A 22,571-nucleotide genomic window follows, 5' to 3' on the forward strand; every position below is an offset into this window, starting at 1 on the left:
ATTCACTTTCCATGTGAGATATTTAAAATCCACCTTTTTCAATGGTTCAAACCAATGAGATTTGAGGAAATCTAAAACTACATTTAGATCCCACGGTGCCACCGGAGGCACCACAGGAGGCTGTATATGCAGTACTCCTTTAACAAAAGTCTGTACCTCAGGAACTGAGGCCAATTCTTTTTGGAAGAATATTGACAGGGCCGAAATTTGAACCTTAATAGATCTCAATTTGAGACCCATAGACAATCCTGATTGTAGGAAATGTAGGAAACGACCCAGTTGAAATTCCTCCGTCGGAACACTCCGATCCTCGCACCACGCGACATATTTTCGCCAAATGCGGTGATAATGTTTCGCGGTGACTTCCTTCCTTGCCTTAATCAAGGTAGGAATGACTTCTTCTGGAATGCCTTTCCCTTTTAGGATCTGGCGTTCAACCGCCATGCCGTCAAACGCAGCCGCGGTAAGTCTTGAAAGAGACAGGGACCCTGTTGTAGCAGGTCCCTTCTCAGAAGTAGAGGGCACGGGTCGTCCGTGACCAACTCTTGAAGTTCCGGGTACCAAGTCCTTCTTGGCCAATCCGGAGCCACTAGTATTGTTCTTACTCCTCTTCACCGTATAATCTTCAATACCTTTGGTATGAGAGGCAGAGGAGGAAACACATATACTGATTTGTACACCCAAGGTGTTACCAGTGCGTCCACAGCTATTGCCTGTGGATCTCTTGACCTGGCGCAATACTTGTCCAGTTTCTTGTTGAGGCGAGACGCCATCATGTCTACCATTGGTCTTTCCCAACAGTTTATTAGCATGTGGAAGACTTCTGGATGAAGACCCCACTCTCCCGGGTGAATATCGTGTCTGCTGAGGAAGTCTGCTTCCCAGTTGTCCACGCCCGGGAAGAACACTGCTGACAGTGCTATTACGTGATTCTCCGCCCAGCGAAGAATCTTGGCAGCTTCTGCCATTGCACTCCTGCTTCTTGTGCCGCCCTGTCTGTTTACATGGGCGACCGCCGTGATGTTGTCCGACTGAATCAACACCGGTTTTCCTTGCAGGAGTGGTTCCGCCTGGCTTAGAGCATTTTAGATTGCTCTTAGTACCAGAATGTTTATGTGAAGAGACTTTTCCAGGTTCGTCCATACCCCCTGGAAGTTTCTTCCTTGTGTGACTGCTCCCCAACCTCTCAGGCTGGCGTCCGTGGTCACCAGGATCAAATCCTGTATGCCTAATCTGCGGCCCTCCAATAGATGAGCCTTTTGCAACCACCACAGAAGATATACCCTTGTCCTTGGCGACAGGGTTATTCGCAGGTGCATCTGAGGATGCGACCCTGACCATTTGTCCAACAGATCCCTTTGGAAAATTCTTGCATGGAATCTGCCGAATGGAATTGCTTCGTAAGAAGCCACCATTTTTCCCAGGACTCTTGTGCATTGATGTACAGACACCTTTCCTGGTTTTAGGAGGTTCCTGACAGGTCGGATAACTCCTTGGCTTTTTCCTCGGGAAGAAAAACCTTTTTCTGAACCGTGTCCAGAATCATCCCTAGGAACAGCAGACGTATCGTCGGAAAACAGCTGCGATTCTTGGAATATTTAGAATCCAGTCGTGCCGTCGAAGAACTACTTTAGATAGTGCTCTTCCGACCTCCAACTGTTCTCTGGAACTTGCCCTTTTTAGGTCGTGCAAGTAAGGGATAATTTAGATGCCTTTTTTCTTTGAAGAAACATCTTTTCGGCCATTACCTTGGTAAAAAGGCCCGGGGTGCCGTGGATAATTCAAACGGCATCGTCTGAAACTGATATTGACAGTTCTGTACCACGAACCAGAGGTACCCTTGATGAGAAGGACAAAATTTGGACATGGAGGTAATCCTTGATGTCCAGGGACACCATATAGTCCCCTTTTTTCCGGTTCGCTATCACTGCTCTGAGTGACTTTATCTCGATTTGAACCTTTTATGTAAGTGTTCAAAACATTTTAGATTTAGACTATGTGTCACCAAGCCGTCTGGCTTCAGTACCACAATATAGTGTGGAAAAATAATACCCTTTTCCTTGTCGTAGGAGGGGTACTTTGATTATCACCTGCTGGATATACAGCTTGTGAATTGTGTCCAATGCTGCCTCCCTGTCGGAGGGAGCCGTTGGTAAAGCAGACTTCAGGAACCTGCGAGGAGAAGATGTCTCGACTCTCCAATCTTTACCCCTGGGATAATACTCGTACGATCTAGGGGTCAACTTGCGAGTGATCCCACTGCGCCCTGAGACTCTTGAGACTACCCCCCCACCTTGAGTCCGCTTGCACGGCCCCAGCGTCATGCTGAGGACTTGGCAGACGCGGTGGAGGGCTTCTTTTCCTGGGAAAGGGCTGCCTGCTGCAGTCTACTTCCCTTACCTCTATGTCTGGGCAGATATGACTGGCCTTTTGCCTGCATGCCCTCATGGGAAAGGAAAGATTGAGGCTGAAAAGACGGTGTCTTTTTTTAGCTGAGATGTAACTTGGGGTAAAAAAAGGTTGGATTTCCCAGCTGTTGCTGTGGTCCCCAGGTCCGATGGACCGACCCCCAAATAACTCCTTCCCTTTATACAGCAATACTTCCATCTGCCGTATGGGATCTGTATCACCTGACCACTGTCGTGTCCCTGACATCTTCTGGGAGATATGGACAACGCACTTATCTTGATGCCAGAGAGCAAATATCCCTCTGTGCATCTCACATACATATATATAGAATGCATCCTATTAAATGCTCTACATGAATAAAATATTTTCAGTCAGGGAATCCGACCAAGCCAACCCAGCACTGCATCTCCAGGCTGATGGCGATCGCTGGTCGCAGTATAACCACCGTATGTGTGTATATACTTTTTAGGATATTTTTCCAGCTTCCTATCAGCTGGCTCCTTGAGGGCGGCCGTATCTGGAGACGGTAACGCCACTTGATAAGCGTGTGAGCGCCTTATCACCCTAAGGGGTGTTTCCCAACGTACCCTAATTTCTGGCGGGAAAGGGTATAACGCCAATATTTGCTATCGGGGTAACCCTACGCATCATCACACACTTCATTTTATTTTATCTGATTCAGGAAAAAATAAGAATTTACTTACCGATAATTCTATTTCTCGGAGTCCGTAGTGGATGCTGGGGTTCCTGAAAGGACCATGGGGGATAGCGGCTCCGCAGGAGACAGGGCACAAAAAAGTAAAGCTTTACTAGGTCAGGTGGTGTGCACTGGCTCCTCCCCCTATGACCCTCCTCCAGACTCCAGTTAGGTACTGTGCCCGGACGAGCATACACAATAAGGGAGGCATTTTGAATCCCGGGTAAGACTCATACCAGCCACACCAATCACACCGTACAACTTGTGATCTAAACCCAGTTAACAGTATGACAACAGAAAGGGCCTCTTAAAGATGGCTCCTTAACAATAACCCGAATTAGTTAACAATAACTATGTACAAGTATTGCAGATAATCCGCACTTGGGATGGGCGCCCAGCATCCACTACGGACTCCGAGAAATAGAATTATCGGTAAGTAAATTCTTATTTTCTCTATCGTCCTAAGTGGATGCTGGGGTTCCTGAAAGGACCATGGGGATTATACCAAAGCTCCCAAACGGGCGGGAGAGTGCGGATGACTCTGCAGCACCGAATGAGAGAACTCCAGGTCCTCCTTTGCCAGGGTATCAAATTTGTAAAATTTTACAAACGTGTTCTCCCCCGACCACGTAGCTGCTCGGCAGAGTTGTAATGCCGAGACCCCTCGGGCAGCCGCCCAAGATGAGCCCACCTTCCTTGTGGAGTGGGCTTTTACAGTTTTAGGCTGTGGCAGGCCTGCCACAGAATGTGCAAGTTGAATTGTGTTACAAATCCAACGAGCAATCGACTGCTTAGAAGCAGGTGCGCCCAACTTGTTGGGTGCATACAATATAAACAGCGAGTCAGATTTTCTGACTCCAGCCGTCCTTGCAATGTATATTTTTAAGGCTCTGACAACGTCCAACAACTTGGAGTCCTCCAAGTCGCTAGTGGCCGCAGGCACCACAATAGGTTGGTTCAGATGAAATGCTGATACCACTTTAGGGAGAAAATGCGGACGAGTCCGCAGTTCTGCCCTATCCGAATGGAAGATTAGATAAGGACTTTTATAAGATAAAGCCGCCAATTCAGATACTCTCCTGGCAGAGGCCAGGGCTAGTAACATAGTCACTTTCAATGTGAGATATTTCAAATCCACCTTTTTCAATGGTTCAAACCAATGGGATTTGAGGAAATCTAAAACTACATTTAGATCCCACGGTGCCACCGGAGGCACCACAGGAGGCTGTATATGCAGTACTCCCTTGACAAAAGTCTGGACCTCAGGGACAGAGGCCAATTCTTTTTGGAAGAATATTGACAGGGCCGAAATTTGAACCTTAATGGATCCCAATTTGAGACCCATAGATAATCCTGATTGCAGGAAATGTAGGAAACGACCCAGTTGGAATTCCTCCGTCGGAACCCTCCGATCCTCGCACCACGCTACATATTTTCGCCAAATGCGGTGATAATGTTTCACGGTGACTTCCTTCCGTGCCTTAATCAAGGTAGGAATGACTTCTTCTGGAATGCCTTTCCCTTTTAGGATCTGGCGTTCAACCGCCATGCCGTCAAACGCAGCCGCGGTAAGTCTTGAAAAAGACAGGGACCCTGCTGTAGCAGGTCCCTTCTCAGAGGTAGAGGCCACGGTTCGTCCGTGAGCATCTCTTGAAGTTCCGGATACCAAGTCCTTCTCGGCCAATCCGGAACCACTAGTATTGTTCTTACTCTTCTTTGCCGTATGATCTTCAATACCTTTGGTATGAGCGGCAGAGGAGGAAACACATACACTGACTGGTACACCCAAGGAGTTACCAGTGCGTCCACAGCTATTGCCTGTGGATCTCTTGACCTGGCGCAATATTTGTCCAGTTTCTTGTTGAGGCGAGACGCCATCATGTCTACAATTGGTCTTTCCCAACGGTCTATTAACATGTTGAAGACTTCTGGATGTAGACCCCACTCTCCCGGATGAAGATCGTGTCTGCTGAGGAAGTCTGCTTCCCAGTTGTCCACGCCCGGGATGAACACTGCTGACAGTGCTATCACGTGATTCTCCGCCCAGCGAAGAATCTTGGCAGCTTCTGCCATTGCACTCCTGCTTCTTGTGCCGCCCTGCCTGTTTACATGGGCGACCGCCGTGATGTTGTCCGACTGAATCAACACCGGCTTTCCTTGCAGGAGAAGTTCCGCCTGGCTTAGAGCATTGTAGATTGCTCTTAGTTCCAGAATGTTTATGTGAAGAGACTTTTCCAGACTCGTCCATACTCCCTGGAAGTTTCTTCCTTGTGTGACTGCTCCCCAGCCTCTCAGGCTGGCGTCCGTGGTCACCAGGATCCAATCCTGAATGCCGAATCTGCGGCCTTCTAATAGGTGAGCCTTCTGCAACCACCACAGAAGTGACACCCTTGTCTTTGGTGACAGGGTTATTCGCAGGTGCATCTGCAGATGCGACCCTGACCATTTGTCCAACAGATCCCTTTGGAATATTCTTGCATGGAATCTGCCGAATGGAATTGCTTCGTAAGAAGCCACCATTTTTCCCAGGACTCTTGTGCATTGATGTACTGACACTTTTCCTGGTTTTAGGAGGTTCCTGACCAGATCGGATAACTCCTTGGCTTTTTCCTCTGGAAGGAAAACCTTTTTCTGAACCGTGTCCAGAATCATTCCTAGGAACAGCAGACGAGTTGTCGGGATTAAATGGGATTTTGGAATATTCAGAATCCACCCGTGTTGTCTTAGCACCTCTTGAGATAGTGCTAAAGCTGTCTCCAGCTGTTCTCTGGACCTTGCCCTTATTAGGAGATCGTCCAAGTATGGGATAACTAATACGCCTTTTCTTCGAAGAAGAATCATCATCTCGGCCATTACCTTGGTAAAGACCCGAGGCGCCGTGGACAATCCGAACGGCAGCGTCTGAAACTGATAGTGACAGTTTTGAACAATGAACCTGAGGTACCCCTGGTGTGCGGGGTAAATCGGAACGTGTAGATACGCATCCTTGATGTCCAAGGATACCATAAAGTCCCCTTCTTCCAGGTTCGCTATCACTGCTCTGAGTGACTCCATCTTGAACTTGAACTTTTTTATGTAGAGGTTCAAGGACTTCAGATTTAGAATAGGCCTTACCGAGCCATCCGGCTTCGGTACCACAATAGAGTGGAATAATACCCCTTTCCTTGTTGTAATAGGGGTACTTTGACTATCACCTGCTGAGCGTACAGCTTGTGAATGGCTTCCAACACCCTCTCCCTTTCGGAAGAGACGGTTGGTAAGGCAGACTTCAGGAAACGATGAGGAGGATCCGTCTCTAATTCCAACCTGTACCCCTGAGATATTATCTGCAGGATCCAGGGGTCTACCTGCGAGTGAGCCCACTGCGCGCTGTAATTTTTGAGACGGCCCCCCACTGTCCCCGAGTCCGCTTGAGAGGCCCCAGCGTCATGCTGAGGTTTTTGCAGGAGCCGGGGAGGGCTTCTGTTCCTGGGAAGGAGCTGCCTGTTGGTGTCTCTTCCCTCTTCCTCTGCCTCGTGGCAGGTACGACAAGCCCTTTGCTCTCTTATTTTTGTAGGAGCGAAAAGGCTGCGGTTGAAAGGTCGGTGCCTTTCTCTGTTGGGGAGTGACTTGAGGTAAAAAAGTGGATTTCCCGGCAGTAGCCGTGGCCACCAAGTCTGATAGACCAACTCCAAATAACTCCTCCCCTTTATACGGCAAAACCTCCATGTGACGTTTTGAATCCGCATCGCCTGTCCACTGTCGTGTCCATAAGGCTCTTCTGGCTGAAATGGACATAGCACTCACCCGAGATGCCAGTGTGCAAATATCCCTCTGTGCATCACGCATATAGATAAATGCATCCTTTATTTGTTCTAACGACAGTAAAACATTGTCCCTATCTAGGGTATCAATATTTTCAATCAGGGATTCTGACCAAACTACTCCAGCACTGCACATCCAGGCAGTTGCTATAGCTGGTCGTAGTATAACACCTGCATGTGTGTATATATTCTTTTGAATAACTTCCATCTTTCTATCTGATGGATCCTTAAGTGCGGCCGTCTCAGGAGAGGGTAACGCCACTTGTTTGGATAAGCGTGTGAGCGCCTTGTCCACCTTAGGGGGTGTTTCCCAGCGCGCCCTAACCTCTGGCGGGAAAGGGTATAATGCCAATAACTTTTTTGAAATTATCAACTTTTTATCAGGAGCAACCCACGCTTCATCACACACGTCATTTAATTCTTCTGATTCAGGAAAAACTGTTTGTAGTTTTTTCACACCATACATAATACCCTGTTTTACGGTATCTGTAGTATCAGCTAAATGTAACGTCTCCTTCATTGCCAAAATCATATAACGTGTGGCCCTACTGGAAAATACGTTTGAATTTCTACCGTCGTCACTGGAATCAGTGCCCGTGTCTGGGTCTGTGTCGACCGACTGAGGCAAAGGGCGTTTTACAGCCCCTGACGGTGTTTGAGGCGCCTGGACAGGCATTAATTGATTGTCCGGCCGCCTCATGTCCTCAACTGTTTAAGGGAAGATAAACCATCACGTAATTCCACAAATAAAGGCATCCATTCTGGTGTCGACCCCCTGGGGGGTGACATCTGCATATTTGGCAATTGCTCCGCCTCCACACCAATATCGTCCTCATACATGTCGACACCACGTACCGACACACACCGCAAACTCACAGGGAATGCTCTAATGAAGACAGGACCCACTAGCCCTTTTGGGGAGACAGAGGGAGAGTCTGCCAGCACACACCACAAAGCGCTATATATACAAGGGATATCCTTATATTAAGTGCTCCCTTATAGCTGCTTTAATATATATATATATAGCCATTAATGTGCCCCCCCTCTCTGTTTTACCCTGTTTCTGTAGTGCAGTGCAGGGGAGAGACCTGGGAGCCGTTCTGACCAGCGGAGCTGTGACAGAAAATGGCGCCGTGTGCTGAGGAGATAGGCCCCGCCCCTTTTTCGGCGGGTTCTTCTCCCGTTATTTTTCCAGTCAGGCAGGGGTTAAATATCTCCATATAGCCCCTATGGGCTATATGTGAGGTATTTTTAGCCTTGTATAAGGTTTATATTTGCCTCTCAGAGCGCCCCCCCCCAGCGCTCTGCACCCTCAGTGACTGCCCAGTGAAGTGTGCTGAGAGGAAAATGGCGCACAGCTGCAGTGCTGTGCGCTACCTTATGAAGACTGAGGAGTCTTCAGCCGCCGGTTTCCGGACCTCTTCACGCTTCAGCATCTGCAAGGGGGTCGGCGGCGCGGCTCCGGGACCGGACTCCACGGCTGGGCCTGTGTTCGATCCCTCTGGAGCTAATGGTGTCCAGTAGCCAAGCAGCAAATCCACTCTGCATGCAGGTGAGTTTACTACTTTCCCCCTAAGTCCCACGTTGCAGTGATCCTGTTGCCAGCAGGACTCACTGTAAAGAAAAAAACCTAAACTAAACTTTCTCTAAGCAGCTCTTTAGGAGAGCCACCTAGATTGCACCCTTCTCGTTCGGGCACAAAATCTAACTGGAGTCTGGAGGAGGGTCATAGGGGGAGGAGCCAGTGCACACCACCTGACCTAGTAAAGCTTTACTTTTTTGTGCCCTGTCTCCTGCGGAGCCGCTATCCCCCATGGTCCTTTCAGGAACCCCAGCATCCACTTAGGACGATAGAGAAACTACAGGTAGTTTTTTCACTCCCACATAATACCCTTTCTTGTGGTACTTGTAGTATCAGAAACACGTAACACCTCCTTCATTGCCCTTAACGTGTGGCCCTAATGAGAAATACGTTTGTTTATTCACCGTCGACACTGTATTCAGTGTCCGTGTCTGTGTCGACCGACTGAGGTAAATGGGCGTTTTTAAAACCCCTGACGGTGTTTCTGAGACGCCTGGACCGGTCCTAATAGATTGTCGGCCGTCTCATGTCGTCAACCGACCTTGCAGCGTGTTGACATTCTCACGTAATTCTCTAAATAAGCCATCCATTCCGGTGTCGACTCCCTAGAGAGTGACATCACCATTACAGGCAATTTCTCCGCCTCCTCACCAACATCGTCCTCATACATGTCGACACACACGTACCGACACACAGCACACACACCGGGAATGCTCTGACAGAGGACAGGACCCACTAGCCCTTTGGGGAGACAGAGGGAGAGTCTGCCAGCACACACCAAAAACGCTATAATTATATAGGGACAACCTTATATAAGTGTTTCTCCCTTATAGCATCTTTTATATATATACAATATCGCCAAAATCAGTGCCCCCCCTCTCTGTTTTAACCCTGTTTCTGTAGTGCAGTGCAGGGGAGAGCCTGGGAGCCTTCTCTCCAGCTTTTCTGTGAGAGAAAATGGCGCTGTGTGCTGAGGAGATAGGCCCCGCCCCTTTTCCGGCGGGCTCGTCTCCCGCTATTTTTGAAGTTAGGCAGGGGTTAAATATCTCCATATAGCCTCTGTGGGCTATATGTGAGGTATTTTTTGCCTCTAATAAGGTTTTTATTTGCCTCTCAGAGCGCCCCCCCCAGCGCTCTGCACCCTCAGTGACTGTTGTGTGAAGTGTGCTGAGAGGAAAATGGCGCACAGCTGCAGTGCTGTGCGCTACCTTAAGAAGACTGAGGAGTCTTCAGCCGCCGATTTTGGACCTCTTCTCTCTTCAGCGTCTGCAAGGGGGCCGGCGGCGCGGCTCCGGTGACCATCCAGGCTGTACCTGTGATCGTCCCTCTGGAGCTAGTGTCCAGTAGCCAAGCAGCAAATCCACTCTGCACGCAGGTGAGTTCACTACTTCTCCCCTAAGTCCCTCGTTGCAGTGATCCTGTTGCCAGCAGGACTCACTGTAAAGTAAAAAACCTAAGCTAAACTTTCTCTAAGCAGCTCTTTAGGAGAGCCACCTAGATTGCACCCTTCTCGTTCGGGCACAAAATCTAACTGGAGTCTGGAGGAGGGTCATGGGGGGAGGAGCCAGTGCACACCACCTGATCTGGTAAAAGCTTTACTTTTTTGTGCCCTGTCTCCTGCGGAGCCGCTATTCCCCATGGTCCTTTCAGGAACCCCAGCATCCACTTAGGACGATAGAGAAATATTAATATATTCTGGTTTTTAGTGGTCTGATGGACCTGCCTATATATTCTAAACCGCATTTGCCCCTCATGACCTCTGTCGTCTCACATAACATGCTTTGTTTTATCTTGAAAGTCTCATTTATCGCAGTAGAGTGGATCTTCTGAATCTTCTTGGTGCTGTTTGCATGTGTAGCATTACAGCCTGAGCAGTTGCCACAATGATGGAATCCTCCAGTTTGTGCTACAAGTGGTAATGAGGTCTGTACTGATGGTTTGGTTTTATGTGGTTCTTCACCAACTATTTTGTCTGGGGCTTTCTTACAAACTGCATCTGGACACCGGCCGTATGTGCGACAACAGACATTTCGACTTGCCACTTTCATCCTTTATACTTATGGAATTTAACATTTGGTAAGAGGCAACAATGTATCTTAAACTGGGAGGAGCCATCCCACTCATGTGGAATACACCTATTTAACAGTGCCTGCATTTTAGTTACATTGTTTTAGTGAGGAACAGATTTAATCCTGCCCTATATGTGCCTCCATCACAGCACCTACATATCAGACGATGGAAGAAAAGACCTCAGATTTCTTTACACCTCATACTCTTGCTCGTTATTTACTTAAGCATACGAGACCAACTAAACATACGCAAACCTTGAATAAGGCGAGTGCCAAGTACCCCTTCCCTTCTTCTATCAGAGACTGGACATTTGGAGTACTGAGCTGCTTCCAATACCCCTAGTAGAAAATACTGAACGCTTATCACAGACCGCTTTCATTACACATAGAAGACACAAATTGCTTTAAGGCTTATTAATAAAAAATAAGAATTTACTTACCGATAATTCTATTTCTCATAGTCCGTAGTGGATGCTGGGGACTCCGTAAGGACCATGGGGAACAGCGGCTCCGCAGGAGACTGGGCACATCTAAAGAAAGCTTTAGGACTATCTGGTGTGCACTGGCTCCTCCCCCTATGACCCTCCTCCAAGCCTCAGTTAGGATACTGTGCCCGGACGAGCGTACACAATAAGGAAGGATTTTGAATCCCAGGTAAGACTCATACCAGCCACACCAATCACACCGTACAACTTGTGATCTGAACCCAGTTAACAGCATGATAACAGAAGGAGCCTCTAGAAAAGATGGCTCACTACAGCAATAACCCGATTTTTTGGTAACAATAACTATGTACCAGTATTGCAGACAATCCGCACTTGGGATGGGCGCCCAGCATCCACTACGGACTATGAGAAATAGAATTATCGGTAAGTAAATTCTTATTTTCTCTAACGTCCTAAGTGGATGCTGGGGACTCCGTAAGGACCATGGGGATTATACCAAAGCTCCCAAACGGGCGGGAGAGTGCGGATGACTCTGCAGCACCAAATGAGAGAACTCCAGGTCCTCCTCAGCCAGGATATCAATTTTGTAGAATTTTACAAACGTATTTGCTCCTGACCAAGTAGCTGCTCGGCAAAGTTGTAAAGCCGAGACCCCTCGGGCAGCCGCCCAAGATGAGCCCACCTTCCTTGTGGAGTGGGCATTTACAGATTTTTGGCTGTGGCAGGCCTGCCACAGAATGTGCAAGCTGAATTGTACTACAAATCCAACGAGCAATAGTCTGCTTAGAAGCAGGAGCACCCAGCTTGTTGGGTGCATACAGGATAAACAGCGAGTCAGATTTCCTGACTCCAGCCGTCCTGGAAACATATTTTCAGGGCCCTGACAACGTCTAGCAACTTGGAGTCCTCCAAGTCCCTAGTAGCCGCAGGCACCACAAATAGGTTGGTTCAGGTGAAACGCTGAAACCACCTTAGGGAGAAACTTAGGACGAGTCCTCAATTCCGCCCTGTCCGAATGGAAAATCAGATAAGGGCTTTTTAGGATAAAGCCGCCAATTCTGACACGCGCCTGGCCCAGGCCAGGGCCAACAGCATGACCACTTTCCATGTGAGATATTTTAACTCCACAGATTTAAGTGGTTCAAACCAATGTGACTTTTGGAACCCAAAACTACATTGAGATCCCAAAGTGCCACTGGAGGCACAAAAGGAGGCTGTATATGCAGTACCCCTTTTACAAACGTCTGAACTTCAGGGACTGAAGCTAGTTCTTTTTGGAAGAAAATTGACAGGGCCGAAATTTGAACCTTAATGGACCCTAATTTCAGGCCCATAGACACTCCTGTTTGCAGGAAATGTAGGAATCGACCCAGTTGAATTTCCTCCGTCGGGCCTTACTGGCCTCGCACCACGCAACATATTTTCGCCAATTGCGGTGATAATGTTTTTTCGGTTACATCCTTCCTGGCTTTGATCAGGATAGGGATGACTTCATCCGGAATGCCTTTTTTCCTTCAGGATCCGGCGTTCAACCGCCATGCCGTCAAACGCAGCCGCGGTAAGTCTTGGAACAGACAGGGTCCTTGCTGGAGCAGGTCCCTTCTTAGAGGTAGAGGCCACGGATCCTCCGTGAGCATCTCTTGAAGTTCCGGTTACCAAGTCCTTCTTGGCCAATCCGGAGCCACGAATATAGTGCTTACTCCTCTCCATCTTATCAATCTCAGTACCTTGGGTATGAGAGGCAGAGGAGGGAACACATACCCTGACTGGTACACCCACGGTGTTACCAGAGCGTCTACAGCTATTGCCTGAGGGTCCCTGGACCTGGCGCAATACCTGTCGAGTTTTTCCCAACTGTTTATAATCATGTGGAAGACTTCTGGGTGAAGTCCCCACTCTCCCGGGTGGAGGTCGTGCTGAGGAAGTCTGCTTCCCAGTTGTCCACTCCCGGAATGAATACTGCCGACAGTGCTATCACATGATTTTCCGCCCAGCGAAGAATCCTTGCAGCTTCTGCCATTGCCCTCCTGCTTCTTGTGCCACCCTGTCTGTTTACGTGGGTGACTGCCGTGATGTTGTCCGACTGGATCAACACCGGCTGACCTTGAAGCAGAGGTCTTGCTAAGCTTAGAGCATTGTAAATGTCCCTTAGCTTCAGGATATTTATGTGAAGTGATGTCTCCAGGCTTGACCATAAGCCCTGGATATTCCTTCCCTGTGTGACTGCTCCCCAGCCTCGCAGGCTGGCATCCGTGGTCACCAGGACCCAGTCCTGAATGCCGAATCTGCGGCCCTCCAGAAGATGAGCACTCTGCAACCACCACAGGAGGGACACCCTTGTCCTTGGTGACAGGGTTATCCGCTGATGCATCTGAAGATGCGACCCGGACCATTTGTCCAGCAGGTCCCACTGGAAAGTTCTTGCGTGGAATCTGCCGAATGGGATTGCTTCGTAGGAAGCCACCATTTTACCCAGAACCCTTGATGCACTGAGACTTGGCTCGGTTTTAGGAGGTTCCTGACTAGCTCGGATAACTCCCTGGATTTCTCCTCCGGGAGAAACCTTTTTCTGGACTGTGTCCAGGATCATCCCTAGGAACAGAAGACAAGTCGTCGGAACCAGCTGCGATTTTGGAATATTGAGAATCCAATCGTGCTGCCGCAACACTACCTGAGATAGTGCTACACCGACCTCCAACTGTTCCCTGGATCTTACCCTTATCAGGGAATTGTCCAAGTAAGGGATAACTAAAATTCCCTTCCTTCGAAGGAATAATAAGAATTTACTCACCGGTAATTCTATTTCTCGTAGTCCGTAGTGGATGCTGGGAACTCCGTAAGGACCATGGGGAATAGCGGGCTCCGAAGGAGGCTGGGCACTCTAGAAAGATCTTAGACTACCTGGTGTGCACTGGCCCCTCCCACCATGACCCTCCTCCACGCCTCAGTTAGGTACTGTGCCCGGACGAGCGTACACAATAAGGAAGGATTTTGAATCCCGGGTAAGACTCATACCAGCCACACCAATCACACCGTACAACTCGTGATATGAAACACAGTTAACAGTATGAAACAATAGAGCCTCTCAACAGATGGCTCAACAATAACCCGATTTAGTTAACAATAACTATGTACAAGTATTGCAGATAAATCGCACTTGGGATGGGCGCCCAGCATCCACTACGGACTACGAGAAATAGAATTACCGGTGAGTAAATTCTTATTTTCTCTAACGTCCTAGTGGATGCTGGGAACTCCGTAAGGACCATGGGGATTATACCAAAGCTCCCAAACGGGCGGGAGAGTGCGGATGACTCTGCAGCACTGAATGAGAGAACTCCAGGTCCTCCTCAGCCAGGGTATCAAATTTGTAGAATTTTGCAAACGTGTTTGCCCCTGACCAAGTAGCTGCTCGGCAAAGTTGTAAAGCCGAGACCTCTCGGGCAGCCGCCCAAGATGAGCCCACCTTCCTTGTGGAATGGGCATTGACAGATTTTGGCTGTGGCAGGCCTGCCACAGTATGTGCAAGCTGAATTGTACTACAAATCCAACGAGCAATAGTCTGCTTAGAAGCAGGAGCACCCAGCTTGTTAGGTGCATATAGGATAAACAGCGAGTCAGATTTTCTGACTCTAGCCGTTCTGGAAACATATATTTTCAGTGCCCTGACAACGTCTAGCAACTTGGAGTCCTCCAAGTCCCTAGTAGCCTTAGGCACCACAATAGGCTGGTTCAGGTGAAACGCTGACACCACCTTTGGGAGAAACTGGGGACGAGTCCTCAATTCTGCCCTATCCATATGGAAAATCAAATAAGGGCTTTTACAAGACAAAGCCGCCAACTTTGATACTCGCCTGGCAGAAGCCAAGGCCAATAACATAACCACCTTCCACGTGAGATATTTCAGATCCACGGTTTTTAGTGGTTCAAACCAATGTGATTTTAAGAAAACTCAACACCACGTTGAGATCCCAAGGTGCCACAGGAGGCACAAACGGGGGCTGACTCTGCAGCACTCCTTTTATAAATGTCTGAACTTCAGGTACTGAAGCTAGTTCTTTTTGAAAGAAAATCGACAGAGCCGAGATCTGTACCTTAATGGAACCCAATTTAAGGCCCATAGTCACTCCTGCTTGCAGGAAATGCAGAAATCGACCTAGTTGAAATTCCTCTGTTGGGGCCCTTTCGGCCTCACACCATGCAACATATTTTCGCCATATGCGGTGATAATGAGTTGCTGTAACCTCTTTCCTGGCTTTAGTAAGCGTAGGAATGACTTCCTCCGGAATGCCCTTTTCCTTCAGGATCCGGCGTTCAACCGCCATGCCGACAAACGCAGCCGCGGTAAGTCTTGGAACAGACAGGGCCCCTGCTGCCGCAGGTCCTGCCTGAGTGGCAGAGGCCATGGGTCCTCTGATATAAATTCTTGAAGTTCTGGGTACCAAGCTCTTCTTGGCCATCCACGAGTATCGTTCTTACTCCTCGCCTTATTATTCTCAGTACCTTTGGTATGAGAGGCAGAGGGGAGAACACATAAACCGACTGGTACACCCACGGTGTTACCAGAGCGTCCATAGCTATCGCCTGAGGGTCCCTTGACCCGGTGCAATATCTTTTATAGCTTTTTGTTGAGGCGGGACGCCATCATGTCCACCTGTGGCCTTTCCCAATGGTGTACAATCCTATTGGAAGACTTCTGGAGGAAGTCCCCATTCTCCCGGGTGGAGGTCGTGTCTGTTGAGAAGATCTGCTTCCCAGTTGTCCACTCCGGGAATGAACACTGCTGACAGTGCTAACACATGATTTTCCGCCTATCGGAGAATCCTTGTGGCTTCTGCCATCGCCATCCTGCTTCTTGTGCCGCCCTGTTGGTTTACATGGGCGACTGCTGTGATGTTGTCTGATTGGATCAGTACCGGCTGGTTTTGAAGCAGAGGCCTTGCCGGCCTCAGGGCATTGTAAATGGCCCTCAGATCCAGAATATTTATGTGTAGGGAAATAACCTGACTTGACCAAAGTCCCTGGAAATTTCTTCCCTGTGTGACTGCCTCCCAGCCTCAAAGGCTGGAATCCATGGTCACTAGGACCTAGTCCTGTATGCCGAACCTGCGGCCCTCTCGAAGATGGGCACTCTGCAGCCACCACCGTAGAGATACCCTGGTCCTTGGAGACAGGGTTATCAGCCTATGCATCGGAAGATGCGATCCGGACCACTTGTCCAACAGGTCCCTCTGAAAAGTTCTTGTATGGAACCTGCCTAATGGGATTGCTTCGTAGGAAGCTACCATTTTTCCCAGGACTCGCGTGCAATGATGCACCGCTACCTATTTTGGCTTCAGGAGGTCTCTGACTAGAGATGACAACTCCTTGGCTTTCTCCTCCGGGAGAAACACTATTTCTGGTTTATGTCCAGAACCATCCCCAGGAACAGTAGACGTGTCATAGGAACCAGCTGTGACTTTGGACTGTTTAGAATCCAACCATGCTGTTGTAGCACTTTCCAAAATAGTGCTACCCCGACTACCAACTGCTCCTTGGACCTCGCCCTTATAACGAGATTGTCCAAGTACGGGATAATTACAACTCCCTTTTTTTTTGAAGGAGTATCAACATTTCGGCCATTACCTTGATAAAACACCCTCGGTGCCATGTACAGTCCAAACGGCAGTGTCTGGACTTGGTAATGGTAATCCTGTACCACAAATCTGAGGTACTCCTGGCGAGGATGGTAAATGGGGACATGCAGGTAAGCATCCTTGATGTCCCAGGATACCATGTAATCCCCCTCGTCCAGGCTTGGAATAACCGCCCTGAGCGATTCCATCTTGAACTTGAATTTTTGTGTTCAAGGATTTTAAATATAAAATGGGTCACACCGAACCATGCGGTTTCGGTACCCCAACCCGTGTGGAATAGTAACCCCGTCCTTGTTGAAGTAGGGGCACCTTGAGTATTACCTGCTGGGAATACCGCTTATTAATTGCCTCTAGCACAGCCTCCCTGCCTGAGGGAGTTGTCAGCAAGGCATATTTTAGGAAACGGCTGGGGGGAGACATCTCGAATTCCAGCTTGTACCCCTGAAATACTACTTGAAAGAAACAGGGATCCACCTGTGAGCGAGCCCACTAATTGCTGAAATTTTTGAGACGGCCCCCCACCGTACCTGGCTACACCTGTGGAGCACCCGCGTCATGGTGTGGCCTCACAGGAGGCGGGGGAAGAATCTTGATTCTGGGAACAGGCTGACTGGTGCAGCTTTTTTCCCTCTACCCTTGTCTCTGTACAGAAAGGAAGCGCCATTTGACCCGCTTGCTTTTCTGAAGCCGAAAGGACTGTACCTTTGTCTGTGAGGAAACCTGAGGTAAAATTATTTCTTCCCAGCAGTTGCTGTGGATACGAGGTCCCAGAGACCATCCCCAAATAATTCCTCACCCTTATAAGGCTCTCTATGCGCTTTTTAAGTCAGCATCACCTGTCCAGTGACAGGTCTCTAATACCCTCCTGACAGAATGGACATTACATTTATTTTGGATGCCAGTCGGCAAAATATCCCTCTGTGCATCCCCCATATATAAGACGACGTCTTTAATATGTTTTTATGTTTGCCAACTAGTATCCCTGTTTGACAGGGTCACCGACCACGCTGCAGCAGCACTATCTGCAGGTCTCAGTCTAGTACCCGAGTGTGTAAATACAGACTTCAGGATAGCCTCCTGTTTTTTATCAACAGGTACCTATTAAAGTGGCCGTATCCTAAGACGGCAGTGCCACCTTTTTTGATAAACGTGTGAGCGCCTTATCCACCCTAGGGGATATCTCCCAGCGTAACTTATCCACCTGGCGGGAAAGGGTACGCCATCAGTAACTTTTTATAAATTACCAGTTTCTTAACGGGGGAACCCACACTTTCACACACTTCATTTATTCATCTGATGGGGGAACAAAACACTGCCTGTTTTTTCTCCCCAAACCTAAAACCCATTTTTAGAGGTGCTTGGGTTAAAGTCAGAAATGTATAACACATTTTTTATTGCCGGGATCACGTCACGGATGTTCCTAGTGGAATGTGTATATGTCTCCACCTTGTCGACACTGGAGTCAGACTCCGTGTCGACATCTGTGTCTGCCATCTGAGAGAGCGGGCGTTTTTGAGCCCCTGATGGCCTTTGAGACGCCTGGGCAGGCGCGGGCTGCGAAGCCGGCTGTCCCACAGCTGTTACGTCATCCACCCTTTTATGTAAGGAGTTGACACTGTCGGTTAATACCTTTCACCTATCCATCCACTCTGGTGTCGGCCCCACAGGGGGCGACATCACATATCGGCCTCTGTTCTGTCACCATATAAGCCTCCTCATTCAACATGTCGACACAGCCGTACCGACACACCGCAGACACACAGGGAATGCTCTAAACGAGGACAGGACCCACAAAAGCCCTTTGGGGGGACAGAGTAAGAGTATGCCAGCACACACCAGAGCGCTATATATATATATATATATATACATACACACAGGGACTAACTGAGTTATGTCCCTAATAGCTTTTATATAATATACTGTATACAGTGCCAATTTTAATGCCCCCCCTCTCTTTTCCCTCTTACTGTACTGTAGAATTGCAGGGAAGAGCCAGGGAGCTTCCCTCCAGCCGAGCTGTGAGGGAAAAATGGCGCCAGTGTGCTGAGGAGATAGGCTCCGCCCCTTTTTCGCGGCCTATTCTCCCGTTTTTTATGGAATTCTGGCAGGGGTATTTACCTCATATATAGCCCCTGGGGCCATATATTGAGGTATTTTAGCCAGCCAAGGTGTTTTTATTGCTGCCTCAGGGCGCCCCCCCCAGCGCCCTGCACCCTCAGTGACCGGAGTGTGAAGTGTGTGAGAGGAGCAATGGCGCACAGCTGCAGTGCTGTGCGCTACCTTGGTGAAGACAGAGTCTTCATGCCGCCGATTTTCCGGACCATCTTCTTGCTTCTGGCTCTGTAAGGGGGACGGCGGCGCGGCTCCGGGACCGAACATCAAGGCTGGGCCTGCGGTCGATCCCTCTGGAGCTAATGGTGTCCAGTAGCCTAAGAAGCCCAATCCGGCTGCAAGCAGGCGAGTTCGCTTCTTCTCCCCTTAGTCCCTCGCTGCAGTGAGCCTGTTGCCAGCAGGTCTCACTGAAAATAACAAATTCTAAGACTATAACTTTCTAAGAGCTCAGGAGAGCCCCTAGTGTGCATCCAACCTCGGCCGGGCACGAAATCTAACTGAGGCTTGGAGGAGGGTCATGGTGGGAGGGGCCAGTGCACACCAGGTAGTCTAAGATCTTTCTAGAGTGCCCAGCCTCCTTCGGAGCCCGCTATTCCCCATGGTCCTTACGGAGTTCCCAGCATCCACTAGGACGTTAGAGAAATCATCATTTCGGCCATTACCTTGGTAAAGACCCGGGGTGCCGTGGACCATCCATACGGCAGCGTCTGAACTGATAGTGACAGTTCTGTACCATAAACCTGAGGTACCCTTGGTGAGAAGGGTAAATTTTGACATGAAGGTAAGCATCCTTGATGTCCCGAGACATCATGTAGTCCCCTTCTTCCAGGTTCGCAATCACTGCTCTGAGTGACTCAATCTTGAATTTGAACCTCTGTATGTAAGTGTTCAAAGATTTTAGATTTAGAATCGGTCTCACCGAGCCATCCGGCTTCGGTACCACCACAGTGTGGAATAATACCCCGTTCCCTGTTGCAGGAGGGGTATCTTGATTATCACCTGCTGGGAATACAGCTTGTGAATGGCTTCCAAAACTGTCTCCCTGTCAGAAGGAGACATCGGTAAAGCCGACTTTAGGAAACGGCGAGGGGGAGACGTCTCGAATTCTAATTTGTACCCCTGAGATATCACCTGAAGGATCCAGGGTTCTACTTGCGAGTGAGCCCACTGCGCGCTGAAATTCATTGAGACGGGCCCCCCACCGTGCCTGATTCTGCTTGTAAAGCCCCAGCGTATACTGAGGGCTTGGCAGAGGCGGGAGAGGGTTTCTGTTCCTGGGAACTGGCTAATTTCTGCAGCCTTTTTCCTCTCCCTCTGTCACGGGGCAGAAATGAGGAACCTTTTGCCCGCTTGTCCACGAAAAGACTGCGCCTGATAATACGGCGTCTTCTCATGTTGAGAGGCGACCTGGGGTACAAACGTGGATTTCCCAGCTGTTGCCGTGGCCACCAGGTCTAAAAGACCGACCCCAAATAACTCCTCCCCTAAATAAGGCAATACTTCCAAATGCCATTTGGAATACGTATTACCTGACCACTGACGTGTCCATAACCCTCTACTGGTAGAAATGGACAACGCACTTAGACTTGATGCCAGTCGGCAAATATTCCGCTGTGCATCACGCATATATAGAAATGCATCTTTCAAATGCTCTATAGGCAAAAATATACTGTCCCTATCTAGGGTATCAATATTTTCAGTCAGGGAATCCGACCACGCCAACCCAGCACTGCACATCCAGGCTGAGGCGATTGCTGGTCGCAGTATAACACCAGTATGTGTGTAAATACATTTTAGGATACCCTCCTGCTTTCTATCAGCAGGATCCTTAAGGGCGGCCATCTCAGGAGAGGTTAGAGCCCTTACAAGCGTGTGAGCGTTTATCCACCCTAGGGGGTGTTTCCCAACGCACCCTAACCTCTGGCGGGAAAGGATATAATGCCAATAACATTTTAGAAATTATCAGTTGTTATCGGGGGAAACCCACGCATCATCACACACCTCATTTAATTTCTCAGATTCAGGAAAACTACAGGTAGTTTTTCCTCACCGAACATAATACCCCTTTTTGGTGGTACTCGTATTATCAGAAATGTGTAAAACATTTTTCATTGCCTCAATCATGTAACGTGTGGCCCTACTGGAAGTCACATTTGTCTCTTCACCGTCGACACTGGAGTCAGTATCCGTGTCGGCGTCTATATCTGAGGTAATGGGCGCGTTATAGCCCCTGACGGCCTATGAGACGTCTGGACAGGCACAAGCTGAGTAGCCGGCTGTCTCATGTCAACCACTGTCTTTTATACAGAGCTGACACTGTCACGTAATTTCTTCCAACAGTTCATCCACTCAGGTGTCGACCCCCTAGGGGGTGACATCACTATTACAGGCAATCTGCTCCGTCTCCACATCATTTTTCTCCTCATACATGTCGACACAAAAGTACCGACATACAGCACACACACAGGGAATGCTCTGATAGAGGACAGGACCCCACTAGCCCTTTGGGGAGACAGAGGGAGAGTTTGCCAGCACACACCAGAGCGCTATAGCTATATATATATATATATATTATATATATATATATATATACATACACATACATACACAGGGATAACCTTATATAAGTGTTTTTCCCCTTATAGCTGCTGTATAGTTAATACTGCGCCTAATTAGTGCCCCCCTCTCTTTTTTAACCCTTTCTGTAGTGTAGTGACTGCAGGGGAGAGCCAGGGAGCTTCCCTCCAACGGAGCTGTGGGGGAAAATGGCGCCAGTGTGCTGAGGAGATAGGCTCCGCCCCCTTATCGGCGGCCTTATCTTCCCGTTTTTCTGTGTATTCTGGCAGGGGTTAAATGCATCCATATAGCCCAGGAGCTATATGTGATGCATTTTTTTGCCATCCAAGGTGTTTTTTATTGCGTCTCAGGGCGCCCCCCCCCAGCGCCCTGCACCCTCAGTGACCGGAGTGTGAAGTGTGCTGAGAGCAATGGCGCACAGCTGCAGTGCTGTGCGCTACCTTGTTGAAGACAGGACGTCTTCTGCCGCCGATTTTCCGGACCTCTTCTGCCTTTGTAAGGGGGCCGGCGGCGCGGCTCTGGGACCCATCCAAGCTGGGCCTGTGATCGTCCCTCTGGAGCTAATGTCCAGTAGCCTAAGAAGCCCAATCCACTCTGCACGCAGGTGAGTTCGCTTCTTCTCCCCTTAGTCCCTCGATGCAGTGAGCCTGTTGCCAGCAGGTCTCACTGAAAATAAAAAACCTAAACTAAAACTTTCACTAAGAAGCTCAGGAGAGCCCCTAGTGTGCACCCTTCTCGTTCGGGCACAGAGATCTAACTGAGGCTTGGAGGAGGGTCATAGGGGGAGGAGCCAGTGCACACCAGATAGTCCTAAAGCTTTCTTTAGATGTGCCCAGTCTCCTGCGGAGCCGCTGTTCCCCATGGTCCTTACGGAGTCCCCAGCATCCACTTAGGACGTTAGAGAAATACATGGTTATTAAAAGCACAATAAAACATGCATGATACAAATCCTAAAAATGCACATGCATAACAAACTGCACAGAAGACATGAAGGCATGATGAATATAATGATAACAATAACAACAACAAAGCAGAGACAGGAATAGTTAATTCTTGTTAAACCAGTGGTCCCCAAACTCGGTCCTTAAGGTCACGTTTTCCATATCACCTGTGGATTTGGAGACCAGTGGATTAAACCATAACAGGGACACTAAGAGGTCCATGTAATAGGGGGTCAGTGGGCATGGGGACACACCGGGGAAGGTGGCCCCACAACACTTGCTCGGGCACATCTCCATTA

General features: G+C 48.9%; 1 protein-coding gene across 3 annotated transcripts in view; it reads right to left on the reverse strand.

The window, feature by feature from the left end:
• The window catches only part of SCAF11 (SR-related CTD associated factor 11), a 329,496-nt gene that overhangs the window by 306,214 nt on the left and 711 nt on the right, over positions 1–22,571 (reverse strand). The gene's annotated exons all lie outside the window — the stretch shown is intronic.

The sequence above is a fragment of the Pseudophryne corroboree genome, chromosome 6, assembly GCF_028390025.1.
Source record: "Pseudophryne corroboree isolate aPseCor3 chromosome 6, aPseCor3.hap2, whole genome shotgun sequence".
Lineage (NCBI taxonomy): Eukaryota > Metazoa > Chordata > Amphibia > Anura > Myobatrachidae > Pseudophryne > Pseudophryne corroboree.